This window comes from Corvus kubaryi, unplaced genomic scaffold (genome assembly GCF_017639235.1).
Source record: "Corvus kubaryi isolate FWS band 111438036 unplaced genomic scaffold, C.kubaryi_AGA036_p1.0 37260, whole genome shotgun sequence".
Lineage (NCBI taxonomy): Eukaryota > Metazoa > Chordata > Aves > Passeriformes > Corvidae > Corvus > Corvus kubaryi.
In genome coordinates, this window is record NW_024581077.1 from 6,271,832 (window position 1) to 6,298,569 (window position 26,738).

At 45.5% G+C, this 26,738-nt stretch overlaps 1 long non-coding RNA gene across 1 annotated transcript; it reads right to left on the minus strand.

The window, feature by feature from the left end:
- Positions 1-9,328: 9,328 nt before the first annotated feature.
- Positions 9,329-21,356, minus strand: LOC121662631. Its single transcript, XR_006015354.1, has 3 exons — positions 20,909-21,356; positions 11,088-11,177; positions 9,329-10,232 (listed from the first exon to the last, which is right to left on the minus strand). It is a non-coding gene; the product is annotated as an uncharacterized LOC121662631 (long non-coding RNA).
- Positions 21,357-26,738: the final 5,382 nt, after the last annotated feature.

The window sequence follows — 26,738 nt, forward strand, 5'->3', positions numbered from 1 at the left end:
TAGTGCTCTCTTTTTTTTCTCTGAAAACATTTAATTTCTTCACCCCAGCTATTTGGCCCTTACATGGGAGATGGACCTGGCAAAGGAGTTGACCAAAACGTCCCCCCACTCCCCACTCCAAAGGTGCATTCCCCACCCGTACATGGGGTATGGGATGGCAAGTGCCCCCAAGGCTTTCCCAATCCAGTAGAAAGGTAAGCAAACTGAGAAACTACACTGTGCACGCCAAAAAATGCTTAACAAATCAAGATGTCATTAGATTTAGTGATATGTCCTGCAGAAACTTGTGTATCTGATCCGCATTCATGCAGAGGGAGAAGAAAAGCTGCTGCAGCGCATTCCACAGTGATCCAGGGAAACCCTCATGTGATTCTTGATGCTGCCTGGTCCAGCCCCACTGGCAGCTTGTTTTGATGCTTCAGGAAAAAATCCAGAATAACTTCAGAAAACGGGCCGAAAACATATGTGTTCAGAAAACGTGTGTTGGGGGAGGTATTCTTGTGTGGTCCTTGGGGACAACCTGATGGGAAGATGAAGCATAGGACTGGGTAGCAATCACTGGAGGAGGAGCGGGGAGTTGCTATCCAGGTTTACTGCCTGAGCATTGTTCTGCTCTCCAAAACCAGGTGAAATTGGGCCTTTTAGAAGAAAGTCCAGTTCTGTGTGGAATCCCTCTCCTCTGGAGGTAGGTGGCTGTGATAGGGGAAATAAATGGCACCTCTCTTTCTCCTTTGACACCAGGCAGGGTCACAGGAACCATTGAGACCTCTTTGCGTGCATGTCTTGAGTGAGGTGAGAGTAGTCCAGCTGCTGGTGGATATTGATGCCTGCAAGGTTTCCCTAAGGTTTCTACCCTTTCTTGGCCATTCCTTGTGGGAAGTTATCCTCTCTACCAACGTGCATTTTCTTTCAGGGCCCTGTTCCTCAGCCTTCAATTTCCAACCACCAGATCTGGTGCAGCTCCTCGAGCCATCCTGCAAAGCACATGTCCCCTTGACATCAACCAAGTCCCCTCTTTGCTCTCCCTGTGCTATGCCAAGCAGGATGGACTTTTCCAGCCTCGTGGCACAAAGTTTACTTTCCAGCTACTGCATAGTTTTAGTTTTTCCATCCTCTGGCGTGCTTGGTCATCTTGCCCTCAGCGGGACAGTTTCACTTACGTTGTGCGCAACACAGGGTCTTGCTCCTATGCTCATCAGAGATTTTTGTCTCCAAGTCTCTTGGGGTGACTTTATGATGTGTATCGCCTATTGCTGTTCTATGCCCAGAAATTAATTTTGTGCCTTTCTGTGCCTTTAAACTGAACCTGAGAGGGGGGAGAGAAAAAAAACCAGCAAAACTTTCAAAGCAGTTTACAGTTTTGCTTCAAGGACACACTCTGCGTTCTGCGGCAGGGAGAGCAGAGGGAAGCACTGCTTGCTTTCCAGCCAGCTTTCGGCCTTTTTTCTCCGGAGGGAGACGGAGAGTTGAACTTTTGTTTTCCTGGGACTTTGTTTTTTTCCCTTCTTCTCTGCTGGACTGTTTCAACATCAGAACACATCGGGACTTTTTCCACCAAGGTGGAGGCCCTGGAGGAGGGCCCACCCTGTCCCAGCTCTGAGGAGGAGGAGAGAGGCTACTACAGAAGGACTCTGAAATTTTCCCAGGTTTTGTCTCTACAGCAAGAAGTTTTCTTATTTAGCATTATTATCCTTTTCCTGTGTGTTTGTTAAATAAATAGCTTTTATCTCTTTCACTTTCCTCCAAGGAAAAATTTCCCTTTTTTTCCCAAACCTGGTGGGAGAGGGATGATTGTAACCTGCCTTCTCTCAGAGGATATATTTCCAAATTTGTCCAAACCGGAACACCAAGGAAGGCGCTGGCCTATTCATTCTTGCCCTAGAAAGTGGCTATTGAGATAATTACACAGCAATCCTGATGTCCTCCCCCCAGCCTCTGGTTTCCTATGGGTCTGGTCTGCAGCCTTTTCTCAAGTCAGATGCAATAGTTTGCATCAGGCTGTTACTCACATGCATTTTCCTGAGCTGTGCTTAGCCAGGGAATTCAGATCACCCTGCAATGGTGACCTGCTACCCCTGGTACCCGCCATCCCTCACTTCCTGCACCACCTGCGGTTTATCATCAGAAAAGACCCTGCCTTAAATCATTGATAATTATATTGAAATGCCCTGGACCAAGGACTAATCCCTGAGGGTAGCCAAGGAAACAGCAACATTTTAAGTTGTCGGTGAACCGGGTTTGTCTCTGCCTTATGTGGCTGTGCTAGATAAGACCAATGTTTTAATCAAAATATTATGGGTAGTAAATCAAGTGCTTTTGAGAGAGCCACCCTGCCATGCCAGTCTGATAGGCCAGGGCAGACTTATCACATCATGTCTTTAATAGAGGCCATAGCCAGAGGACTCTGGCTTATCTTTCAGAACACTTACAAGGAGACTCTCTTTGCTTTTAAGGTGCAAGCACAGAAAAAAAGTTGTCCTGCATTCCCACAGGAAGCAACTAAAGCCTCAGCCATGGACCACATCTCATATATAGTTGAAAAGTACTAAAACCAAAGACTGGTGATTATATTTGGCCGGAAGAAATGAACACAGGTAGAACAGGAGCGATGTGCCTTCAGGTGGGTCATCTCTCCAGGAGTAAGTGCTCCAGCCTCATGACCCTTCTTAGGGCCAAAATTGTGCCACTGGCTGGCTGGCTGGCACAGCACATCACATCACACAGCTCACCTGAGTATTGGTCCCTCCAGGCCTGTTTAGCTCTGCAGGTGTGTGTGGTGAGATGGTGCATGTGCCCACGCAGGGATGAGACAGCATGGGCAGGTAAATCCCAGCTGCAGCACCCTCCCTTCCCTGCCCTGCACCGCAGGGACAGGGCACTGCTGCACCTCCAGCCTGGGCAAAGTCCAGGGCTGCAATCCAATGCTCCCAATGCCTTTGGCTCTCCTCCAAAGAGGTGTAGGTTCAAGATACCAAAAAGTTGAGCAGCTGCTGAGAGCAGGGACAGAGACTCTCCTATAAAGAGTGATTGGGTTTAAAAAATTATCTGGTCGTTAATGCATCCCTTTGAAACAACTGAGCTTGGCCTTTGTCAAAACATGGCAGTTCTGGTTTGAAACAGTCATTTTTAGGTGGTGAGCCTTTGCAGAGAATTTTCCAGGGCAAAAGAGCTCCTTTGAATGCAGCCTGTTGAAACAATGACGGTCCAGGCAAGGGAGCCTCATTAATTATTGTGAGTTGGATGTTTTACAAGCATTTCTTTGGTTCTGTCTAAAAAACTGCTCCAACCACCAACCCACTACATAAACCACAAGCTCCAGCACCTCCTGCTCCTCCAGCACAGTGTTTGCAAAACCACAAGCCTTCCTAAGCCCAGCCAGCACATCTTTGTCAGGATTTACTCAGAGAAGGATGGGAAGGAATATAGGAACAGGGTAAGCACCACATCCTTACCGTTAACAGCACAGCATGCTTGGTCTTAACACCAGCTCATCTCCCACTTCTGAATTAAATGAAATAGAACCACAGGCAAAACATGGCTCTGAGCTTGGACTTCAACTTGCTGCATTACTGAGTCTGCTTGAGCATCTCCAAGTCTCTCTCTGAAGACACAGTGGAGTTTTTTAACCCAAAGCTCAGAAAACACTTTTTTACCCCAGGGTTTCTCAGGCAGGAGTCAGTGGGCAGATCATTACAGTGAGTTTGTTCAGCAAAGCCACACCACCAGTGAGATGCTGCAAGGCAGCAGGACCACAAGATAGCTTTGATTTCTGTCTCCAAGAACAGGAGATGAGAGGGATCTGTTAACTCATTGCTGTGCTGTTATTTTCCATCCAGAAGACACTCGTGTCCTTCAGGAGTTTTACACAACCAGACCTCATCACAGAATCACAGAATCTTTTAGCCTGGAAAAGCCCTCTAAGACCATTGATTCCAACCCTTAACTGCCAAGTCCACCACTAAATCACGTCCCTGAGTGCCACACCTTCACATCTTTTGAATCCTTTCAGTGATGGTGACTACACCACTTCCCTGGGCAGCTGCTTCCATTGCCTGACAAGGCTTTTGATGAAGAATTTTTAGTGAACTGCCTTGCAGCAGTGACAGTTTTGGGCCATGGCAGGAGTGCTCTTCATACTCTTCAGGCTCTGGTGGTGGCTCAGGAAAAGGAGCCGTCACCCAGCCAGCAGCAGCAAGGAGGGAAGTTCCAGAAATAAGGTGTATAAGGAGGAGCAAGAAGAAAAATCCAGTGTTGCATTGGAAATGTGTGGAATGTTACCCGGTGCATCTCAGCATGCCTGGGTTTTGGTCCAGGAGCCTGAAATGGCAGCTGTAAGAGGTTAGAGTGTTCTGTCTGTTGTTTTGGACATGCTGCACTAGATATAGGGCCCTCTCCTGTTCATTCTTGCCTCTTCTGTACATTCTTGCTTGGGTCAGCTCTGCTTTGGGGCAAATAGTTGGGGCAAGAGGACACTGTGCATGGCATTGCTCTGCCTCTCCTCCATACCCTTAAACTCCCTCCCCAGTGCTTGTTTCCCTCTGGATGTCATGCCGGAAAAACCCGCGTCCAGCATCTGAAAGGGCAGCACCAAGGGAGGGAGGTGTCCTGCATACCCACAGTTTTGGGAAGCTCAGGGTTTCACACCTACACTGCACACAGGCACACCAAGGTGTGCTGCTCACAGCCCACAGCTGGAAGGGAGCTGTATATTCACATAGAAATATCTGTGCGTATAGAAGTAAGTGTGGCTTTTTCAGAGGAGCAGCCTCAAGATGGATTTTCATGTATTTATAAGCATTTAGGAGACTCTCCATCCCTCCCTGCTCTCCCCTGCATTGTCACAAAGACACACTCCCATGCCTGCGCTCCTCCCTGCAGGTGCACTTTGAGCAAGCAAAGCACTGTGTGATTGCTCCGTGCCCTACATCCCCAGGTCTTGTCATCTGGCAGCTTTTCTAAACACGGCTTTCTTCCTCTCAGCAATTCTGTGGGGACCTTGAGAAATGAGTGCAGCAAACATGCCCTGGCACTTCAAAGTTGGAGGGCTGACGACTCTTGAAATGCACTTTTCTACTTGTCTTTTTTATTTTTTTTTCTATATTCCCCTCACATGTCTAACAACGCCATCTGTGCTGGCACAAGCTCTGGCTCTGGCCTTGAACCTGTGCAAGAGAGTGATCTGGGTCCAAGGATGTTTTCAACATTTTCTATGATCAAGCAGAGAAAGGCAGAGACCTCTATGAAAACCCTTGGGAAGACATAAAAAGCAGTCCTGTTTTTACACTTTGCAACATAAAAATACTTAGAGATGGCCAAGTTCTTCCTCCTAAATTTAGTTTTCTAATTCAAACATGTAGAAGAAGAACCCACTGCCATACACTCCTGTACAACCAACAGAGAAGAAGTGATTGAGGTCTTAGGTGGGCTGGTGACCAGTTGTGTCTTCTGGTCATCTCCCTGTCTACAGGACCAGCATCCTCAGGAAAGTGGGTGAACTGGCTCTACAGTAAAATAAAGTCAGCTGAACTTGATGGAGAAAACCCAACCCAAGATTTTGGACTCAGGCTTTTCCTCTTCATCTTTTATTTTCCACTCCTGGAATAAGAAATGAAGTGCTCCCCAGCATCCTAGCAGGAAACACACTGTGAGGAACCCAGCTCCTAAACCAGCCAGCAGGATGAAATTGCAAGGCCAAAAATGTCTTTCATAAAGCTCTTCATTCATGGGGAATGGGCTGAAGTACCCATTTCAGCTGGGACTGCAATGAGCATCAGAGCACCACTTGCACTTGCTCAGACACTTGTATCTCACTTCTTCCCTTTTCTTTTCTCCAGCTCCGGCTGCTGCCTACCTTGTTCCCCTCATCCCAGTGTCTGTGACCTTCCAGTGCCCCATTAACCCTCATTTTACACCCGTCTGTGGATTTCTCAAAGACAGGAGCCCACAAAAGAACATGCCAACCCCATATTCAGAATTTTTTTTTCCTTTTCTTTCCTTACAAGGCCTCCTTCCTTGTGTTTTCAGACCTCTTTCCTGCTTGTTTTCCTTCTTTTCGCAGTCTGCAGTGGATTTGCACTTCTCCAGGCACACAGTGGACTGGAGTCCAGCTGTGACATTAGTGGGCTGCTCAGGCTACACGGCCTTACAGCCACAACCAACACTTGAATTAACAACAGCAGCTGCACCTAAAACACCCTCAGAAAGGCTGGCTTGCGGCACAGCCTGTGTTGCTTTTAGACAGCTCCTGTGCGAGCTGCCATCCAAATCCCTGAACTGATGAAATGTTAATGGTTGGTAATTTCTAAGGCTTAGAGCAGAAGAAAGAGGCTGGACTAGGCAACCTCCTGTGTCTACGCTGATGAGCTGAATTTTAGCCTCCTGTTTTCAGTCCTTCCCTGGTGCAGTTACTGCTCTGCTGAAAAAAGCAGAGGAGAAAGGAGGTCGGGTAGAACTGGGAGGGAGAGTTTGGACTTTTTGGCTGAACAATGATAAAAAGCTCACACAAAACCTTTCTCTCTGTACAGGATGATTTGCGCATGTTTTAAAAATTTTTATTCTTTTACCACAAGTCAATCTGTGCAAGAAAAAGGCGGTTGCAGAATGAGGATTTCTTTAAATATCACTTAAATATGTAAACACACTCACTTTCAACAATCCATAAAGGGAAAAGATCGTGTTTTGATATTCCCAAAGTTTTCCTGGAAATTCTTACTGAATCCATTCAAACATTACTCAAACTCACAAAGCATTGTGGTTGTCCTACATGTCACTTTGACAAATGTGTTCTTGCTCCAAACACCCTGGATGTTACCTGTCAGCTTGTTCATAAGGGGGATGAAATAAGAGGCTTAGAGCAATCATTTCCCCTTTAACATCTTCTTCTCTTAAAAGAAAATCTTGAGGTGTTTGTCAGCCTAGCTTTTGATATTTGCTCTGCCAATGGATCTTACTGCCCTGATAATAAAAAGGAAATAAAATCAAAATATATGAAGGCTATGGATAAATCTCTTTTTTTGAAAATAATTTAAATCCAAAAAATAACATAGCTGAAGCCTGCAGAAAATGTCCAGTACTCCAATTATTGGAGATAAATTCTACATAGCCTGTATATATTTTTGAATATGAGTTTATTTTGACATGATCTATGCATTTTCAGCTGTTGGAAAGGAGAAAAAAATCATTCCCAAGGCCATTCAAGATAAGCCATAGTTTTCTATCTCTTTTGACTGAAAATACCACTGAAACTTCTTCCAGTTATTCCCCATCTTCCTCTGGTCTCTTCTTATTAGTCTTATCATTTTAGTGCCTCCTTTGATATATAATCCCTTTATGTTGTGCAATGATAAATCAAAATAAAGTGCACCACTGAGTGATTTTATTGTTATTAAAAGGTCAGCAGTAAGAGGGTCTCATCCTATCACATATCCTAGAGAATTAATGGGAGGTGCATTAAAAGAAAGGAGGCACCGTGCCTCTTGAATATGTTTAAAAGCTACAGCGTCCCTACGGCTGGGCTTTGGGATGGATCCTGAAACACAGCGTGGTCCAGGCTGCAAAGGCTGCAAGAAACACGTCCCTGGCCTTTGGAGGGGGCTGCAAATGTCATCCCTGGCTAATGGGAACGCTGAATTAGTAACGAGGTCTGCTCATGTAAAAGGTGATGTTTCCCCACGACCTTCCAAGTGATGAGGGCCCATTACGCACAACCAGAGTCTGCATTATCCCCACCCCAGCTCCCTGCTGCGCTATCCTGCTGCCTTGGCAGCCAGGGGATGCTGGGGATAGCTCAGGAAGGGTTGTTTTGGGACATTAAAACCTTCTTCAGATGGTTTATCCCCCCCTCTCTCACACGGCAATGATGTCTGAAAGATGCATTTATTTAGCATTTATTAAGGACCTGTCAATAAGCTCTTCCCAAAAGTGTATTTAAAATACATCACCGTGCCTTTTCCCATCATGAATGCAGCAGCCTGATCCTGCAAGAGATTAGTGTGATGCCCAGGAGAACATCCCCCAGAGTATCAGATTTTACTCCTCTCTGTATTTCAGGAGCAGCAATCTGAGTGCTGCCAGGTCAGGGCAGAAGGTGTCCAGCAGCAGCTTAAGACAAAAAAAGGGAAGGTAAGAAAATGCACAAGAGGCAACACAGAAGGGAATATGGAAAATGTATGGCTCCTACCTAAGAAAAAAAGGTGATGAAATTCTCCCTCATAGTGGGGATTGGTAAAAAAAAAAGGGTTGGATTTCCCCTCCTGCAGTTGTAACTTGCTCGTTTTGGAAAAATTAAAAAAAATAGCAAAGAATTAAACTGCTCATGATGGTACATTTTCCATTTTTTACCCAGCTCGTTAAAAAAAACAACGAAAAAACTGCTCTTGGTTTGGGTGGAAGAAGTCACCAGAAATCAATAACCAGACACAAACACTGACAGAATTAACTGCTAAAGGACAGGCAGCAACAGGCAAGTCAAAACCCCAAAATCCCTGAGTGCACTGGGGAGCGTGGCACAGGCTCAGACCTCCTGTCCTACCAATTTGGGCAGCAGCAGGTCATCGACCACCCTTGCCTCTCCCCTTGCTCTACCTGATTTCTGGAGCACACCAGCTGCTAGATGTGCACACATCCGGCAGATCCCCCGCCTAGGACCGGCCTCCAGAAACTGCCCGATTTTCAGTGACTTTGCCTCGTTCTCCTGTCTTCTGCCACCAGACGTGGTGCACAGAGCTTCAGGAGTTCAGTTTTGTGCAGAGACGTCCATGCTGGCCTCCAAAGGGCGGGAATGTCATGTGCAAACAAAGCAAGCAGAAGAAGAAATTATCAGGGAGGTGGCAGATGCCTTGTCCCCACCGGTCGTGTATTAGCAAAGCACACGGGCTGTTTGCACAACACAAACACATCACATGGTGTTTGCTCAAAAATGGCTTGGGTGAGCTATTAACACTTCATTAATACGTGATGAAAGGCAAATTTAGAGAGCTCCCCAAAGTGATGGAGAACTCCGAGGGGCCCATAAATGAAATGATAATGTAATGTAAATAAGGCTGCAGAATACAAAGACTGGGAATTAGCGTGTGATCTAACAAAAGCAGCTGGATATTACCAGAAATGCATTCCCCATCTTCCCCCCCACCCTCCCCAGTGTCGTGCAGAGGTGATACTGCAGGATTATACGTTGCAAGAACAAAATTTTCCATCTCCAGAAAAGAAAAAAAAAAAAAAAAAAGGAGCTGAAATAGAAAAAATACGGGTTTATATAGATGCATCAAATTCTCCCACATTTGCCTTTAGTGGGTTTTTTTCTTTCCCCTCCTCCCCCACTCCGCTCTGCCCTGCACCCTGGCTATTTCTGTAAAAAAATCAGGGACAGAAAATACAGAAGTATTCAGAGGACATAGTCCTGGCATTTCAAAAATTGGATTTGATGTGTTTCTTTGGACTATTTTGAAACAGCATCGGTCCTTATCTCACTAAATATTTTACAGCTGTGCCACCTGAAATCCCTAGAGGAGTGCCCGTGTTGCTCATTAACTCACTCAGACAGAATTAGCTTGGGTGATATTGTCTGACTTTGGCCAATGACACCAAACACATTTTAGGCAGAGAGTGGATAGCGAGAAGTCCATTAACATTAATGTCTTTCTAACCATTAAAGAGGCCATTAGTGTTTGTGCTTATTTTTAGTATATTCAAAAAGGACTGAGTGAATCCACTCTCAGCCCCATAAATACGTCTCTGCCCATTTTTAGGTATTTATTTTGCGTCAGGATTTTTTTCCAGCCTTGAGATCACTGTGCCACCAGCCATCCAGGAGAATAGATAGACTTTCATGCACACTTGAAGCCAAAGCTGTCAGTGATCCTTTTCAGACATGTCACATAGTAGAAGCAGCTTCTCCTCCAACACAAGTAATCAAAGGAGGTGTCCATCCTGTCCACCATTAGGCTCCAAAGTATTGCCATCCATCCCACTAATTGTGATACTCTCCCATTACAGTCAATCCAGAGCAATAGGGCTGTGATCCATCTCATCCCAAGACAGATGGCTACATTAGGGCAGATGCTTCACACTCCAGAATTCACTGTTTCTCTTCATGGGCTATGAAGGAGGTGAAGCTGAGCTCAGATGGTGGTTGCCTTTGGCTGCCATGAGTCTCTCCTTCACCAACACCTCCTTGGGCATGTGCACTTATCCCACCCAAGGGAACAGACTGGGAACGTGGCCTCGGAAGATGCCTGCATGGAAGGGAAAGCTTGAAATATTCTTCAGCAGTAAATCTATTCCCTAAAAACAGTTTTTTAGCAAGTAGCTGTGAGAGATTTTCTTGGAGGCTCTGTGAAGAGTCAAGGAAGCATGGAAAGTTACGTGTCTTTGGGGGGAAAAGAAATCCCTGGCTTTCCATGGGGATGTTAATGACTACCAGATGGTTAAGAGAATAGAAAAAACAGATAGTTCAAGGATGCCATAAAATAGAAGGAGTCTTACATCGGGCTACCCATTGCATTAAAATATGAGGTATTCCTCCTTTTGTGAATGGAACCCACCAGCACCGATGTGTTCAGGCCAAGACAAGCAGGTTTATATCCCTGCCCCAGTGAAGCCCCTGGCTGCTACTCATGTGAGCCTTCACTGATCAGGTCAGTGGGCCCATTTCTCCCTCCACCATGCTCCTGGAGGTGATTTTTCACAGAAATGCAATGTGAAGTATGTTTTTCATCACTTCTGGCCCTTTACACTCTCATTCCACGTCCCTCTGTGTGTTGGCTAACGTGAGAACTGTAGATACTTCCTGTTTCTAAACCTGGGATGAAAGTCTGGGGATTTTTTCATCTTTCCATGAGCCAGTTTGGTTAGCATTATTATTGCTATTGGCACATGGATCAACAGTCATCAATAGCCAAATGCATAGCATTTGCCGTGGCTTCTCTGGGTGGCAGGTCCTAACAACAACAACCTGCTACTTATTAAGTCAAACACATCCAGTTTTATGTCAATTGACAGATGTCTGGTTATTTGGCATGAAAACAGGAATTGAATTCCCACGGATGCACAATTGTTTTGAAATGCATGTTATTCAAAAATATAGTTACCTTCACAAAAATGCAAACGTCTACTTCTTCCATGATGAACAGCAGCTCTTCGCATCCTCAGCTGAATTGAAGTAATTTATTTCCTTGTCTCTGAGGGAAAGAGAGAAAAAGAAAAGGTCCAGAATCACGTCCAAAGCTTAGCAAGGCCAATTGCTGACTAGCAAACATCTGTCCTGTACCCATGCAAACCCCACCAGGGAAGTGCAGTGTTCCCAAGTTTTGGAAAGGAGGACAGCAGCGCTGTTGGATCCCCGGCTGGAAGTGATCCATGCTGTACACATGGCTTGGACACAGAGAGCTGCAGGAATGCCACTGCAGTTTAACGCCAACCAGCGGCTCATGTTTTCATCCATTTTCTCTGCACACACTGCAGGGTTTATAAATCTCCACTTTGCATCCAGAATATTCCTGGGAAACAGATTGCTTATGACAAGTATTTCTTTTTTATTTTTTATTTTTTAAATGTAGGGTTGTTTTTTTTAATACAACATGCTTCCATTGTGTTATATATTGCAGAAGACAAACTTCCCAGCTGGTAATTTCCAATCATTTATAACACTGTCGTGAGAGTCCATATTTTTATATCATACCATATATCTGAAATACATTGGAAAATATAAAATTATATGAAACTGATAATAAATACATCTCAACAGACAGACACACATGAGAAAAAATTCTGATTTTCTTCTCTGCTGTATTATGTCTTTATCTATTCTCTACGTATCACTCTCCAAGGCTTTTGCTGGGAGTTTACCACTAGGAAACCAGCAAAAGTGAACAGCCTGTGCTGAACAGCATCCATTTAATTGCAGAAGCTCTTCTGTCTTCGGCTCAGGCTTTCTTCATGTAACGAGTCATAAAAAGAAAACCCTCTATGTTCATTATTTGACACTGTCCATGACAGAGCAATAGATCCAACCAACCCTGCTTAGAGGGGCAGCAGGGGAAAGAACTGGAGGACCAGGTGGCACTGGCAGCTGGGGTGAATTAACCATGCCCTCACAGACAGGATTTGTGACCCACTGGTGAGCCTGCAGTCAAAGTTATGCATCTTCTGAAGGCTATCTTGCTCTGGAAAACTGGCATCATTAGATGCCCCTATTTACCAGCTCTTAGAAACCCATTGCAAGCAGAACTGGCTACACAGGAGGCCTCACCACTGAGGAACAGAGAAGAAAGGGAGAGGCATCATGCTGAGAGCTGTTTATAGCACATGCAGGTGCCAAGTTATGTAGCATCTGTCTCTCCCATGATCCCTGAGCACCTCACTGACAATAAGGAATACAACCTCAAGATAAGGGAAGTCTTAATTTTCCCACGGGAAACACTGAGAGATCAAATAACTGGCCAAGAACATGTAGGAAATACGCGTCAGAGCACGACAACCAAAAAGCAGATTCTTGCAGCTTCACACTGGCTATAAACCCTTCCCCCCCTTAAAATGCAAGAGGGTCAGTCAGGTGAGAGATTAGGAGCCCTCCTGATGTCCCTGGGAGAAGCAGCACAGTCCCAGGATCTCACTGCATCTTCAGTTCAAAGGGGCACTTGCCCATAGCAGAGATGGTTTGGATACAGAAGGGGGTGATTCCATCTACCAGACCAGCCAAAGTGATCCTCACCACTGTTTCAGGATGTTGTCCACTTTGTGAAATGGCCACAGTCAGGTGTTGACAACAAAAGAGCATCACAGAAATGTGACCCAGCAATTGGACTCAACAGTAACTATGAACCTGGGGGGTCCCCACCACTGCCAGTCAGGACACTGCCACTCAGGTGGGAATCAAGGGGTTCCACAGACCAAGCTTTGCTCTTAACCACGTTGTTCCCATTGGAAAATGCACCAGGACAGCTGGAAACAAGCCCTGTGTAACCTATCACAGAGTCAAGCAGCTGCCCAGGACCAGTGGCACTGCATTCACAGCAGCATACACTGGTGTCACCATGTGGAACCAGCTGCTGCCCAACATCCAGCCCTTGTTTCTTCCACCTGCTGCCCCCACACCACTGAAAATGTCCTAGCTAAGTTTTCTTTCACCCATATTTTTATTTCTTTCTTTCTTTTTTTTCCCTTTGGATGCTGCAAAGCATTCACAGCAGGCATCGCCAGTCTCTGCTTGGGGTGGGAAATATTTCCAGATGCTCTTGGAAGCACCTTTGATTCACAGCATGCTTTTTGTTACAGTTAAGCAGGGAGAAAAGCATCTCCCCTCCACGACTGTTTTTGTGGGATGGAAAAACTATTCAGAATCCAGGGCGGGGAGAAAATCTAGCAGAGTTCACTGTTTTCTTGGATTTTACCCTGTTCCAGATGCTCAAATTCCTCTTCCATCAGTTGTCACTGCCTATTCCTCTCCTGTTACTATAGGGAAAAAAAAAAAACATTTTAAGTGTGAAGCCCCAAAGAGACACTGCTGTGTGTGGCTTGTTTTAATTCCACCCTGAAAGACCCAAAACAGAAGGTGGGAGGTTTTATAATCATGTATTATGCATTTAGTGACAAACTCTTTTTACAAAGATAAAAAGGCAGCAAGATCTTCTAGTCACTGGAAAGTTTTAGATGTCTTCATGTGTCAATGGGACCACAGCACAGCCTTTGGATGCCAGAGGACCACAGCAAGTCAGGTGCCTAAAATGAGAAATTTTCCAAACCTGTTCAGGAAATCATGACTACAGTTCTGGTGCTTTATCTGACTTGACTGTGAAGAGGCCTTCAAACTGTGTGAGTAAGCATTTCATGTCAAGAAGTTGAGATTCTAGGGATGCAGAAGCTATTTGAGATTGCTTTTCCAAAGCAGTCAAATTTTGCTCCCATTTTATGGAACTGCCTCAGGGCTTAGGGAGGGTTTCCAGCAGCCAGAGGCTCTGGGCAGGAGCAGGAGCCAGAGGTACCATCAGACACCACAGTGTGCATGGGACACCACACCCTACTAGCAGCATATGGTCACATTAAGGAACACAGAGCCAGGTGTTTCCTCTAATTCACTTTCTAATTTGCAGGTCAAACTCTTCTGCACAGCAATCCAAGCTAATTTAGGAAAGGTTGCATAGCTGGTTTGCCCTTTTCTTTGGTACAGCAGATACCACACGGGCCAGGACCTGCACTGGAAGGTGCCATTGGCACCTCTAGGATTAGCCACGGTAGCCTGGATTTGCTGAACTCCTTGTAGCCCACAATATGCCAGTGGCACATGCACAGGTGGCATGAACTTGTTTAAGGAGCAGCAGCCTGGGACCAGTGAGGTTCAGACAAGACAGCATGCTTGCAAGATTCTTAATCCCCAGTCTGTGATGTGTCAGGATTTTCCTCCAGCTCCTGCCTCTGCAGTCACACTGTCAGGTGGCCATGATCACTTGATGTTTAGACAAAATTAATAGTCTCCTAATCTTGGAGCAGAATTAAACACGCCATAAAGATGTCGGCAAAAAAGTTTTCACCCACATCAACATAAAAGACAATCCTGCTTGTGAATGCCAAGCAAGCCTACATGGATGGAGATGGCAGGGACACAGCTGCTTCCATGAAAACCCAGTGCTGTAGCTGCTCATTGGCTGGAAAAGGCCTCCACATACCCTTTCTGCTTAGTGCATTAACCCATGAAGTTCACCCACTCTGTTTCCCCGAACAGGCGTATCAAGAGCACCCGTGGGAATTTGGAGGTTGGCTCATCATAACTTCCCATACTGCTTAGACTCCAACCACTTGGGATTTTCCAAAAACTACCATCATGAATCATGTGCTTTTACTGTAATGCAGTTAAGAATGAAAGTATGTTCCTGTAAGGCATTATTGTTTGCAACTAAAGCACACATTATGGTTGTAATTAGTACACAGAGAAGAAATCTGGTATGTGACAAGTGCAGGTGATCATGATAATAATACCTGCACAGATGCAGTCCCTGGACCATAGCCCAGTCTCAACTCCATTGGTAATAAACCAAGGCAACTTAACGAATTTGATTGAATTTGTTCTATGTAATGGAAAAAAAAAATGCCCCACTGGATATTTTTAAACATATGTGCATGTGGATGTGGATTTTAGATTGCTTGATAAATCCATAGCTATCTGGATTTGGAAGTAATCTTGCCCTGTCTGTAGCCAACATGCTGGAAAAATTACTTTATGGGCAGCAAGAATAATTCTTCTTAGCCATAAATCAAAGCTTTTCAGGAGGGAAAGATACATCATGGAATTTTTTTGATTCCTCTTCCCAGAAAGTCTTACATGTAAGGCCACATTAAAAGACATTTTCAAATGAAAACTGAAAATAGTTTCAGAAAATAAGACAGCAGAAAGCACATGGGGCTTGGTTTGATGCTAAGGCAATATAGGCTGAAGGAGAATATTACCAGCTGTGATTCATCTGATGCAAGAGACTTTGCTTTCAAAAATAAAGCTGCACGGCAGAAGGGTCAAAATTGTACCTGGGATTTAGGATTATGTTATCTGCTGTTCTGCAACATGGTGGCAGAGAGAAAAGTCTCCCTGATAGTGCTGATAGCGGGAATTGGAGACTGAGGATTAAGCAGCAGCACAGATAGCAACCAGCTTTCTTCTGTTAGTCTTTCATACTTTGCAAAAAAATGGAAAAGGATGCCTGCCCACGTGAGGCAGACATAAGCTCTGTGCCCTGTTGATGAGGCACTGGGCAGGAGACAGATAACTACTGAAAAAAGTTGCATTCTTATTTAAACCAGGAGTGAAGGAATGTCTGAGAGCTTCTAAGAGGGCAGTGGTTTGGAGGAAAGTTTCCAAAACCCAGGAAACACAGATGTGAAGAGGAGGGTAAAGCCCTGCCCCAACCCTCTCAAACCAAGGATGCTCTTCAGCAGCTCCTGTTGCAAGCTAAGGCTTGCAGTTGTGCTGGAGATGTGGTTGTGGTGAACAGACTTCTGGCTGGTGGTATTCCCTCCTCCAGCTGCTCACTCCTGCCCTCCTTCTGGGACAGCAGAGCTGCTCAACCAAGGGCTGCTGATAGCCCAGTCAGTGGCGAAGCCAAATGGGTGGCACCTGCTCCAGTTTAGGAACAGGCCCTCACATGACTCAAACATTTCTGTGCATGCAGTTCAATCTTCCTTATGCACCAGAGCCCTCAGATATAAACACAGGGTCCCCTCTGAGGATCCACAGGCTTGAAATCTGCTGTGAATCAGACTGTTTTCCAGGCATTTGTCCATGGAGCAGAGGGTGTGCAGAGGAAAGGCTCCACTCCACATTTTGGCACCATTCAGCCCAAATAGCTCTCTCAAACTCAGAAGATATGCAGACCAGACAAGCAATGGAAGGAATTTTGCAAAGAAACAGTATTTAAAAACTCAAAATTCACTTAACCTTGCACAACCAGTAAAGAAAGTGCTGGAAGCCAGCAGTGCAAGAAGCATTACTCTGCTTTTAATGTGAGAGGTTGGACAGGTGACCCCCAGAGATCCCTTCTAACCTCACCTGCTCTATGAATGAGGGTTAGAACAATGCTTTGACTTTTCTAAGGCTCCTTTCACCAATAAACCAGCCTCACACTTCTTTCCAAATGCTAAGCTGCACCACACCCCATCAAGAGCATTTTTGTGCATTTTAACAACTGCGGAAAGAGCTTAAGGCTCTGCTGGCTTAAAAAACAGATCCAAATCTCACAAGTGAGTGACACAGACCCTGCAGAAGAGTCCAGATCTTGCAACACCCAAACTAATGTCATAACCTTGCTTATTAAGGGCTGCTCCCTCCCTAGCTGCAGTCCCAGGCACAACTGTGCACTGCAGGCGCATGTGCTCCTCACTCGCCAAGATTTGCTCTTCCCACAGCCAGACGAAGAATCCCAGCCAGACCCCGTGATGGGAGACAGATGCGGAGCCACTCCCAACATCCTGCTCTGCCTCACGCACTGTCTACCACATCACCACCTAAATTGGTTCCAGCATCATCCTCGCTGCTGATGAGGTGCAAAGCAGATGAAACGCAGCCAGATCTCGCCGTGCCAGCTGGAAGTGGTGAGCTTTGGTGTACGGCAACAGACTCGACTCAAACGGGTGCCATCAGTCAGATCTAGTGCCAGAAGTTCAAAATACCTCTTTACAACACAGGAATCACTTGGGCCTTGAATTTATCCTCGGTGCTGCATAACATTACCCACTAACGTTACAGAAGTAGATAGGAATGTCCAGGCTAAGCAAGAAATTGCTTGAGCAGGTGCCAGTGTGACTGAGTAAGAAAGCTGATGTCGATCCACCCTGTTTGCTGCATTCCAGGACTAAATTCATCCCCCATTTATTTGCTCTGCTGCACCAGGGCCAACATGAAGGTGCGTTCTGGCCATCAGAGCCAAAAAAATTATTAGATTGGGTCACACATTCAAAAAGTCAAGGGGAAGAAAGAAGGCTGAGGACTCCTAAGGAATGGCAACAGGAGGTACATTGGGATCAGTGTAAGCTGGAGCACAGGGCTGGCACTGGCTCCTTGATTAGTGGTGGGATCACACAGAGGCAGCCTGTAAAGCTCTGCTCTGAGGGAAGAACATCACATGGAGAGAGTAGATAGGAAGCAGGGATGGGAGACAGCAGGGAACCTGATAGGCAGATTTTGGCTGCTTGCAACAAGACAGCAGTGCAGAAGAGAGGCTGGGCCTGGGCCAGGGCTCTCTGCAACCTTTGGTCCCTGAGGTAAATGTGGTTGACAACCTCCCCAGTTAAACTGTGCAAGAGGGTACTCCTAAATTAATGGTTGGACTCAATGAGCTTAGGGATTTTTTCCAACCTTAATGATGCTGTGATTCTGTCACTGAATTTCCTAATTCTTCTGGCACTGAGCTGCAGCAAGAGGAAGCTGAGCTGCAGGAAAACATCATGGGCCAACACATGCTCAGCCCCAGCAGGAGCCAGAGGTGGCTCAGAGCAGTGGTGGACTCTGCAGGTCCAGCCCTGGGCACAGGACCTTACGGGAGAGCATCTCTCACATTGAGATCAGCCAACAGGAATTTGAAGGCAGAAAGTGTAGCAGCTGCACTGGACTGGACAACTGAATGAATTTGGATGAGGCTTTCCAAAAGGAGACAGTAGAGCAGAGTAGAGCTCACAGGACATGATTCCAGTGCTGTTCATAAGGAGTTGGCTGCTTGTGCACAGGCTGAATTTCTGTTCCTGTCCGCCCCATGCTGTCATTCAGCACATCATCTGCTCAAACATCAGCTCCTTCAGCTGCTGCCCCTCTGGATCCAGCTGTGCTGCCTGAAAGCATGCAAGCCTTCCAAAATAGGGCTTGGCTGACCAAGGCTGTGCAGAGGCAGAAAGGGATTTACAATTAGTGAAGTGCACATGTCAGCTCTGGTGTGCTCAGGAACAGGACAACACCATGAGTGGCTTTTGAGCACTGCGCTGAGAGCCAGAGTGTACCTCTGGACTGTTTCTCCTGTGTCATCGTCATGGCCAGTCACCCAGTGCTGCACCAAAAACCATGAAGTTTTACCTCTAGCTTAGCTGGATGCCAATGCAGAACAAAACAAATACTCACATGCCTACTTATTTATTGTGTTATCTGATCTCCTGAACACCTCCCCTCCCTCTCCCAAGCAATAATGCAAGGCACAAATTATCTACCATCCACTGACAGCTATTGATTCATGATGCTATGAACAAACCAGAACGACACATATGTCTTATTCAATGAGCATTGGCATGATAGCATTGGCAGCAAGAAGACCCAGATAAATTTTCTGAATAACAAAAATTCATGAGTACTAGAGAATTAATAAGAGTTCTAAAGTACATGGAGTACATAAAGTACTAAATAAGACATCCAGATTCTTTCTATACATCCTTAAACTGAATTACTGAGGAAACAGGTATTTTCTTTGTAAATTACTTGCTGTTCTAACTCATGGATAAAGAAAAAAAGAAATCCACTGTTTGAGAGCAAGAATGGACCAGTCCTTTCCTCTGACATGTCCCCAGATAAAGTCCTCCAGAGCATCAGGAGCGCAGTTCTGCTGCTAAGCAACAGGCAGATGCACAGACAGCTGATGATTTTACCAAATAGATGAGTGCCAAAGATAAAACATGGGCAAAAGCAGCGGAAGATTTCTTCTCCCCACTTTTTTTCCACCCCCAGCAAGTTCATTCAGATTTGACAGTCAGCAGGTGTTATTTCAGATTTTCATCCACATCTCCAGATGAATGGAAGCAGAAATCCAACGTATTCAGTCTCGTGCCACTAACATTTAGTCCTAAAGAGAGCTTCTTCACTTGCCAGGAATGGGATGTGTTGCATGCCAAGATCCAAAATTAGAGGGCAGCCTTGGACAGCTTGCTTGGAGCTGGTATGCTCCAAGGAAGCATCTAAGTCTTCATGTCGGGTTAGATTTCCCTTCCCTTGCCAGGTGATTTTTCCTACACTCAGACAGTCTCGTGTGTGAAGGCAGAACGAACTGTGGTGAGACAGCAACAAAGCGAGCTGGCAGTGAGTGTGCATTCCCACATGCCCTGTGCATCCCTGTGCAGCCAGATCTCAGGCCAAGGAAGAAGGCTTTAATCCAGGAGATAAAACATGGTCATAACCTATACAAGCCCACATACATGAGTTGCATGACTGAATTTTATTACATCAGTTTTAATCCAGGGCTTTTCCTCTCCACAGTGCATAAGCGCAACTTTGCAGAGCGTGGTACAAAATCCATATTCACCCAGAGCTGTATCACAGAAAACTCACACTCCATGAATATAAAATGTCTGTGAGGAGTTTAAAACATTCCTAGAGTATCGAATCAGGTGTAGGGCTAAGCATCCAGAGCTTCCTTCAGTACTTTTGGAAAACGGGATTTTTCTAGACACTTTTTGGAAGTGAAGGAGCAAGCTAGGATATGTCTTTTTGTGTAATTCAGAGAAAAGCCCACTCTCTGGGAAACCAGTTCCAATAAATGGGTAATCGAGGGGTTTAAACTGAATCTGATTTCTTTGTGACAGCTCAAGCCACATCTCCCCACTTCCGCTGCTGCTTGGCTTGAAGACTCATTGCAATGCAAAAGAACTCCATTTTTCTGCAAATATTTTCAGCAAGTATTTTAAAACAACTTTAGAATCCACCTGAAACACAAAAAAAGGCTTTTGTCTGTTTTCTTCAAGGTACGGCCAATTTCATTGCATTATGGCTTAAACAGGTGCTCAAGTACAGTGCAAAATAAATGCTACACAGGATCCTTCATTATCTTGTTGCCTAAAGAGTTTGGCTCTACCTTAGTAGAGCATTCCTAATCATGGAAATGGTACAGATATGATACTGTTGGAGAGTATGGACGTGAGAGAAAAGGTGGAGACCTTCTAAGGGCCTCAATCAGAATTGCTATTGAAATAGAAAACCAGGAAAGTCATTGCATACTGTTCTTCAGTGTTGTGCTATACCAAACACAAGGTTGGCTCAGTGACTGTCATCACTTGAGGAGAAGGAAATACATCACAGACTTTTGGTCATGTGGCCTTAATTTGTATGAGGTGAACGTCCACTGTCATATATAAAAGAAAATATCAAGATGTTGAAATCATTTTGTCCTGATCTCAAAGCTCCTGCACTCAACAAGGAAAGAGAAAACTGTACATTTACTATCCACCTGTAAACAATTAAGGAGCACAATGCAACCATCAAACACCTCCTAAACCAGGACAGAAATTGTCCCCTAACCATAGGGCTCATTACACTCCCAACTTTGCATCCTCTTCTTTTGCTAAAGAAAGAAGTGTCAGTTCTTGGGAATGAAGGCACTGGGATAATGCTCCCATCTCAGACTGTGATAACTCACATAAAAAGCCTAAAGAAACAGTTAATGAAATTTTGGCATACCTGAAGTCACAGCCGATAGTGAGAAGATTTGAATTTTTTAATTTAAAGATTCTGACAGGAAGGCCATTATGTCTTCTGAATGACTCAAGTTTCAGATCTCAAACAACTCAAAGCTGTATCGAGCTTCCTGCCTGACAGCACAGGTCCAGGAAAAGTGCCACTTGCTGGTGAAATTTCTCTTTGTTCAAAGTTATTAGCATGAATGAACAGCAATCCTTAGGGCTACTCAGACACACTGTTGATATCCTTGCTTTCAGCAGAAATTTCTTCTTTCTCTGAAAGAAACACTGTACTTGATCCCCTCTGCTCCAGATTTCTAGCTAGGAACAGTTCCTCTGCAGTACGTGGGATATTTTCTTCCTATTAAGTCTCTGTTTCACCTACCTCAAAATATTACTGAGATTTTCTAACGGGGATTTGCAAAACTTCTTCATGAGCATGCCCTGGATTCTCTCCTCTTGTTTAACTGCTTAGCTCCTACAGTCTGTACTTTTTATTTTCCGGGAGGTAAGTTTGATGTAATCTCTGGCAAGCTTTCACAGCTTTTCAGAAAGTGGCACTGAATGCCTTAAAAGGCCCAGAATCTCCCCTGCAAGCTCATACCATTGAAGAGACCATCCCTAAAAGGTAAGTGGGACACAGTAAAATCTAGTTATGCAAAAGCTTGCTGTCCTGAGCTGAAATTTTGCCTGAATGAGGGACTCGATGTGATTCAACAAATGGTCAGTCAGCCAGGAAAAATGCCCCTCCATTTCTGAGTCTGCAGTTTCACCATGACCTTGTCTCAGATACTCTGCAGTTACCCAGAGGAACAAAGCTTTGGAGAAGGACACAAAACATTTGGAAATTCCTGGGTATTGGTATGAGGGAAAGTAAAGGAAATGGGAGTTTATTTTCTCTGCAAGAGGCAGAGGGGAGGCAGTGATATAATTGCCAACTTTGGAAATTATGGAAAGGCTTGAAATTCCTCCTAACAAACCACTGCACATTGGGAAAACATGGCAATGTAGAGGAGTGCAATGTGAACGCTGGCATTGCTTTCCCTGGAAGGAGAATAAACATATGGACCATATTACTGGGGAGATCTAAGGATGGAAAAAAAAAAAAAAAAAAGAAAGAAAAAAAAAGGTGTGAACAAGATCAAGGGGGAATAGGTGAAAAAAACCCAGTCATGGTGGGACACCAGCAGTTCTCCCTTTCTCCTTTCTCCAGGGATAGGTTACACAGCCATACATAAATATTTTGCTCAGCCTTTTAAAGGCATTTCAAGGATTTTCTGCCCAGCTTGAATTTTAAGCATGATTTGCAACAGTTCTTCCCCCACATGGATCTAAGGGAAGAAAATCTCTTGCCAGTGGATTTTGTGCCTGGTGCCAGATGAAAAGAGCAGCTCTTTGCAGGCTGAGGCTGGAGCTGTCCAGAAGAAGATCTGAAGACCAGGTTAGACCCTGCTGACTCCGACTTAGCATTGAAAATTTGGCTCAAGAGATGAAAGGGTAGCCAACTCTTTAGATGTTTGCTTCACAGACAAGAGCACCATCCAACACAACACACAGGGTTACAGACAGCTCTCTGGGGAACTAAGCAATCAAGACACCCAGGAATTTGGAGAGCAGGGAAGAGATGAAAAGTAGCTGGTGAAGAAACATTTTCTGAGGAGCCTGGATCGACAGCAGAGTCTGGCATGGAGGTTCTGGGACCATCTCCTACACAACTTAATTCAAGAGGGATCCCCTGGGAGAAGAAGAACTGGGGCCAGTGTCATGGGATGCATGCAAAATGCATCTCTCCAGCAGCAGCAGTGTCTGCTGGGGGGACTGAACCCATGCTGCTGCAGGTTGGCTCTTCTCCAGAAACCAGCTGGCCAATTCAGAGCCTGCTAACAGCCTGCTGACGTGGGAATAAGAAACTAATGAGGCCTTAACTCCTGTATGACTGCAGGCCAGGGTTTGGCTCAGAGCATAGCTTGGAGCCTGGCCAGGCTATGCGGGAAATCACCGCCCACGTTCAGAGGAGGAGGAGGAGGGTGGCAGTGACCACGTGCCATGGTGACACTGCTCTGTCTAACGGGGCCCCATCACCAGCTCTGGGTATGGGGCACCAGCGTCACCCCCTTGAGCACCTTTTTACTGTGCCTGCATCAAAGCTACAAGCCCAGTACTGACATTTCCTATGTTTGCTCTTCATTTCTTTCTGGTCTTCTCAATTTACAGCATGGCAATGAAGTATGAAAGAGGCAAAGGAAAAGCAGTTACTAGAGGGAGACTAGAAAAGTCCAAGTTTTGCACAGAAAGCAAAGCAATAGGCCTGATTTTGCTCATGAGGCAGCTCTTGGGTTTTTCTGCTGAGTGCAAAGAAGGAGATGGTGCAGTGTGATTGTTATGTGCTGTATCTTCACCATCAATCAGATTTTAATGAGAGTAAAGTGAAATTCCAGGCACACATTAATAATGAATGGATGAATTAACTCTGAGAACCATTTGATGATGCTTTCACCAGGCTGTGATGTCTATGGGCTAACATCACATTAGGTTACTTTCTTTACCTTTAAAGGGAAAACTTTGAACTGAAGCATTTGCTCCAAGGCCCAGATCTGCAAAGGGACTTATGTGCCTGCATTTCAGTTAACTGGAATTTTGGAAGTCACAAAATATGGTGACTCACAGAAGCCACACATATTTGCCCAGGCATTTCAGCGTTCACAGGTACCAGAGGCATTGGAGCAGGCTGCCCAGGGCAGTGGTGGAGTCACCATCCCTGGAGATATTCAAAAGACATGTAAATGTGGCACTTAGGGACATGGTCCTGGCATTGCTGGGTTAATGGATGGACTTGATCATCACAGAGTCTTTTCCAGCCTAAATACTTCTATGATTCTATGATTGCCATAAATGTTCCTTCAATGCCTTGATTTTCACCAGCAATTTTCACCAGACACGTTGCCCCTTAGGTCACACTGCTCAGGTTGTAGCTATTGGACTTGCAATAGCATCCCAAAACTTTTGCCTGAAATCTCAGAAAGGCCTGTTATGGCCCAAGTGGGGAAGGAAGTACCAACCCAAATCCCAGAACAGATGCTCTGTCACCTTTGCAAGACACACAGATGTCTTTAGTCTTCACTTGGGTAGCAGAAGAGTTTGATTTTCAAAGAAAGCCACTGAGGGGCTCTAATGTCTCCTTTCTGTTGTGAACGATGCCAGGCTCCAGTAACTCAGAGCAGACATCAGGAGTTTGTTGTCAGGATAAGCATCAGAAATCCCCTAAAACCCATCAGCTGCATTCCCTGGAAGTGCAACCCACTATTAACATCACTTAAAATTCCAGTTTATCAAACCTTGGCTTCTCACTCTGGAGATTCCCAGCTCATTTCCCACCATCGCAGCCAAAAAAGTGGCTACTATAGCTGATAAAATTAGTTTGGCTGGATCTGCAAATACCATAGCATAGGATGTTCATTCGGTTTGGCCAGGGAATGCTTGCCCATGTGAGAATTTTAGAAATATCTTCCTTTGCAAAGCTCAGGACACATTTTCTTTCTAAGTGCTGGGATTTTCTAGTGCAGAGTTATTAAAGAGGTCTGTTACACAGAAAAGATTCCATAAAACCTTGGAGATTGATGGCTTTGGTGGACTTGGGTCGTACTTTAGCTCCTAAAGAGCTGCTTGCCAAAGGCAACCAAAAATCATCTACTACACCCGCGTAGTTTACTTGAATTCACCACCCCTTTCACCCCATGTCTGTTGATGACATTGAGAAATTAATGTTATTGGGGGCTGAGGCAGGAGTAGCTTCTGCTCTTTCTCACAGCAGTGCTGGACCTCCATGTCTCCACCAGCCCCAGGCACCACTGCAGTGCAGCTCCTCTCTCTCCATCACAACTTGACCTCTTCATGCTTCTTTGCTTGGGGGGCTTTACAGAGGGGTCTCTGCACTTTGCCACTGCTCCTCGCTGAGGTGCTCTGCGGAGCCAAGGTCCTTCCCCCGTACCCTCACCCTTTCCCCTCTCAGCAAGATGCTGTCAGGAGACTTCCCCCACCTCCAGATGTATTTCTAATCAATATAAGCCCTCAAACCCACACATCCACCCTTTAGAGCAGAGGCACATAACACCCAATTTCTTACACCATGCTGCTGACTCTCTTCAACATTCTCTAGTTTTATGGTCAAAACCTTCCTTATGCTGAACAGACCAATCACTGCTGGTTCAGACGTATGGGTCAGAAACAGGTCTCTCCTCTGACTCACAGCACAGCCAGAAGAAGAGACCAGACTGCTTCTCCATCTTATTTTCCCTTTATCACAAGCTTCCCTTTTGGGTCCCTTCACCCCCATCCTAATATCCTGAATCCCTTTCTGCCCACCGTGGTTTCTTCCCCAGCAGCCTGTCGACATGCCTCCTGAACTTATTTATAGCATGGCTTCAGGCACCTCCCATGGTAACCTATTCCATACGTTTACTCTCCTTTGTGTGAAAAGGGGATCCGCCACTTCTCCTTTATCCCTGTGGCCTTTTATTTTCAGGTGGTGGCCCCAGCTGCTCAGCCCCTCACGTGAGACCTGGTTTTTTGCTCCAGTGAACAAAAGAGCAGCTCAGAAAGTGTCCAGGGTGATGACAGACATGCCAGCTCTGCACCAGCCCTAACAAAGACAGATACCCAGCAGAAGGCTGGGACATCCTCCACAAGCTGCATAGCCAGTTTTACATCCCAATGGGATGGAAGTGGACTAGGTCACCTGTATCCAGAGGGATAGAGACTGGGAAGCAGCTCTCACTGAAGATTTATCCTTGGATTTTCTTTCACTGAATCCCCAGCACAGTTTGCAAACTCTGCATTTAACTTTTCTCATCCTCTGTTGGCTCAGCCCTGTGGCTACTGTGATCCAACCTCCTAAACGCCTTTGAAGCCACTGTTTATTTCTGGTGTCCCACAGCTGCTCAGTGCCCCCAGCACACTTTCTCCCACCCCAAATCTCAGGGGCCAGCTTACCAACAGCAGCCACGTTTGGGTGCCACTTCCTGCAGCTGCAGCTCCAAGTGCTTGAACCTTCAGTGTCCAGGCACCACCACTCAAATGACTGGAAGTGAATTATGCAATGAGTTGAGCCACTATTTTAAGGAAGAAATTTTTTATGATGTGGGTGATAAAACTTTGGTGCAGGTCACCAAGAGATGTGGTGGATGCCCCATCCCTGGAAGTGTTCAACACTAGGCTGGATAGGGCTTTGAACAACCTGATCCAGCAGAAAGTGGCCTTGCTCATTGCAGGCAGTTGGGCTATTTGACCTTTAAAGGCCTTTTCCAACCCAAACCATTCTATGATTCACCCAGCTCCCCGTTTCCCTTAACTTGCTAACAGGGATGGTTGCTATACTTCTCACATTTATTCCTCAGAGCTGGGGTGGCTGTGTGGCAGGTGTAATTTGCACACATGGCCCCAGAAAAAAAGCCACTGTAGTGGCACATCTGCCCTTCCCACCTTGTCTGCAAGCCCAGCTGCAGCCAGCCAGAGCTCTGCGCTGCAGAGCAGCCCCCAACGTGCCATAAATGTGTGGAATAATGGCTTTCCTGGGGAACCATTGGTGACTGCAGCTGGCAGTGAGAGCCCAAGGGGCAACATCAGAGATACAACAGGTCCATGTTCAGCATCAGGGCAGCTTTAGAGCTGCTAAAAGCAAGCTCAAGCAGCAATGGATCTCTCTTTATTCACTCACTCTTTCTTAGCAGCTTTTTCCAGGCCTCTGCATGGGGCACTCTGGTTTTCCTCCTCCTGAATTGCAAGGAATATGTTGGTGGAACTCCTTGGTGTTTGCATTCCTCATGCCCTAAAGC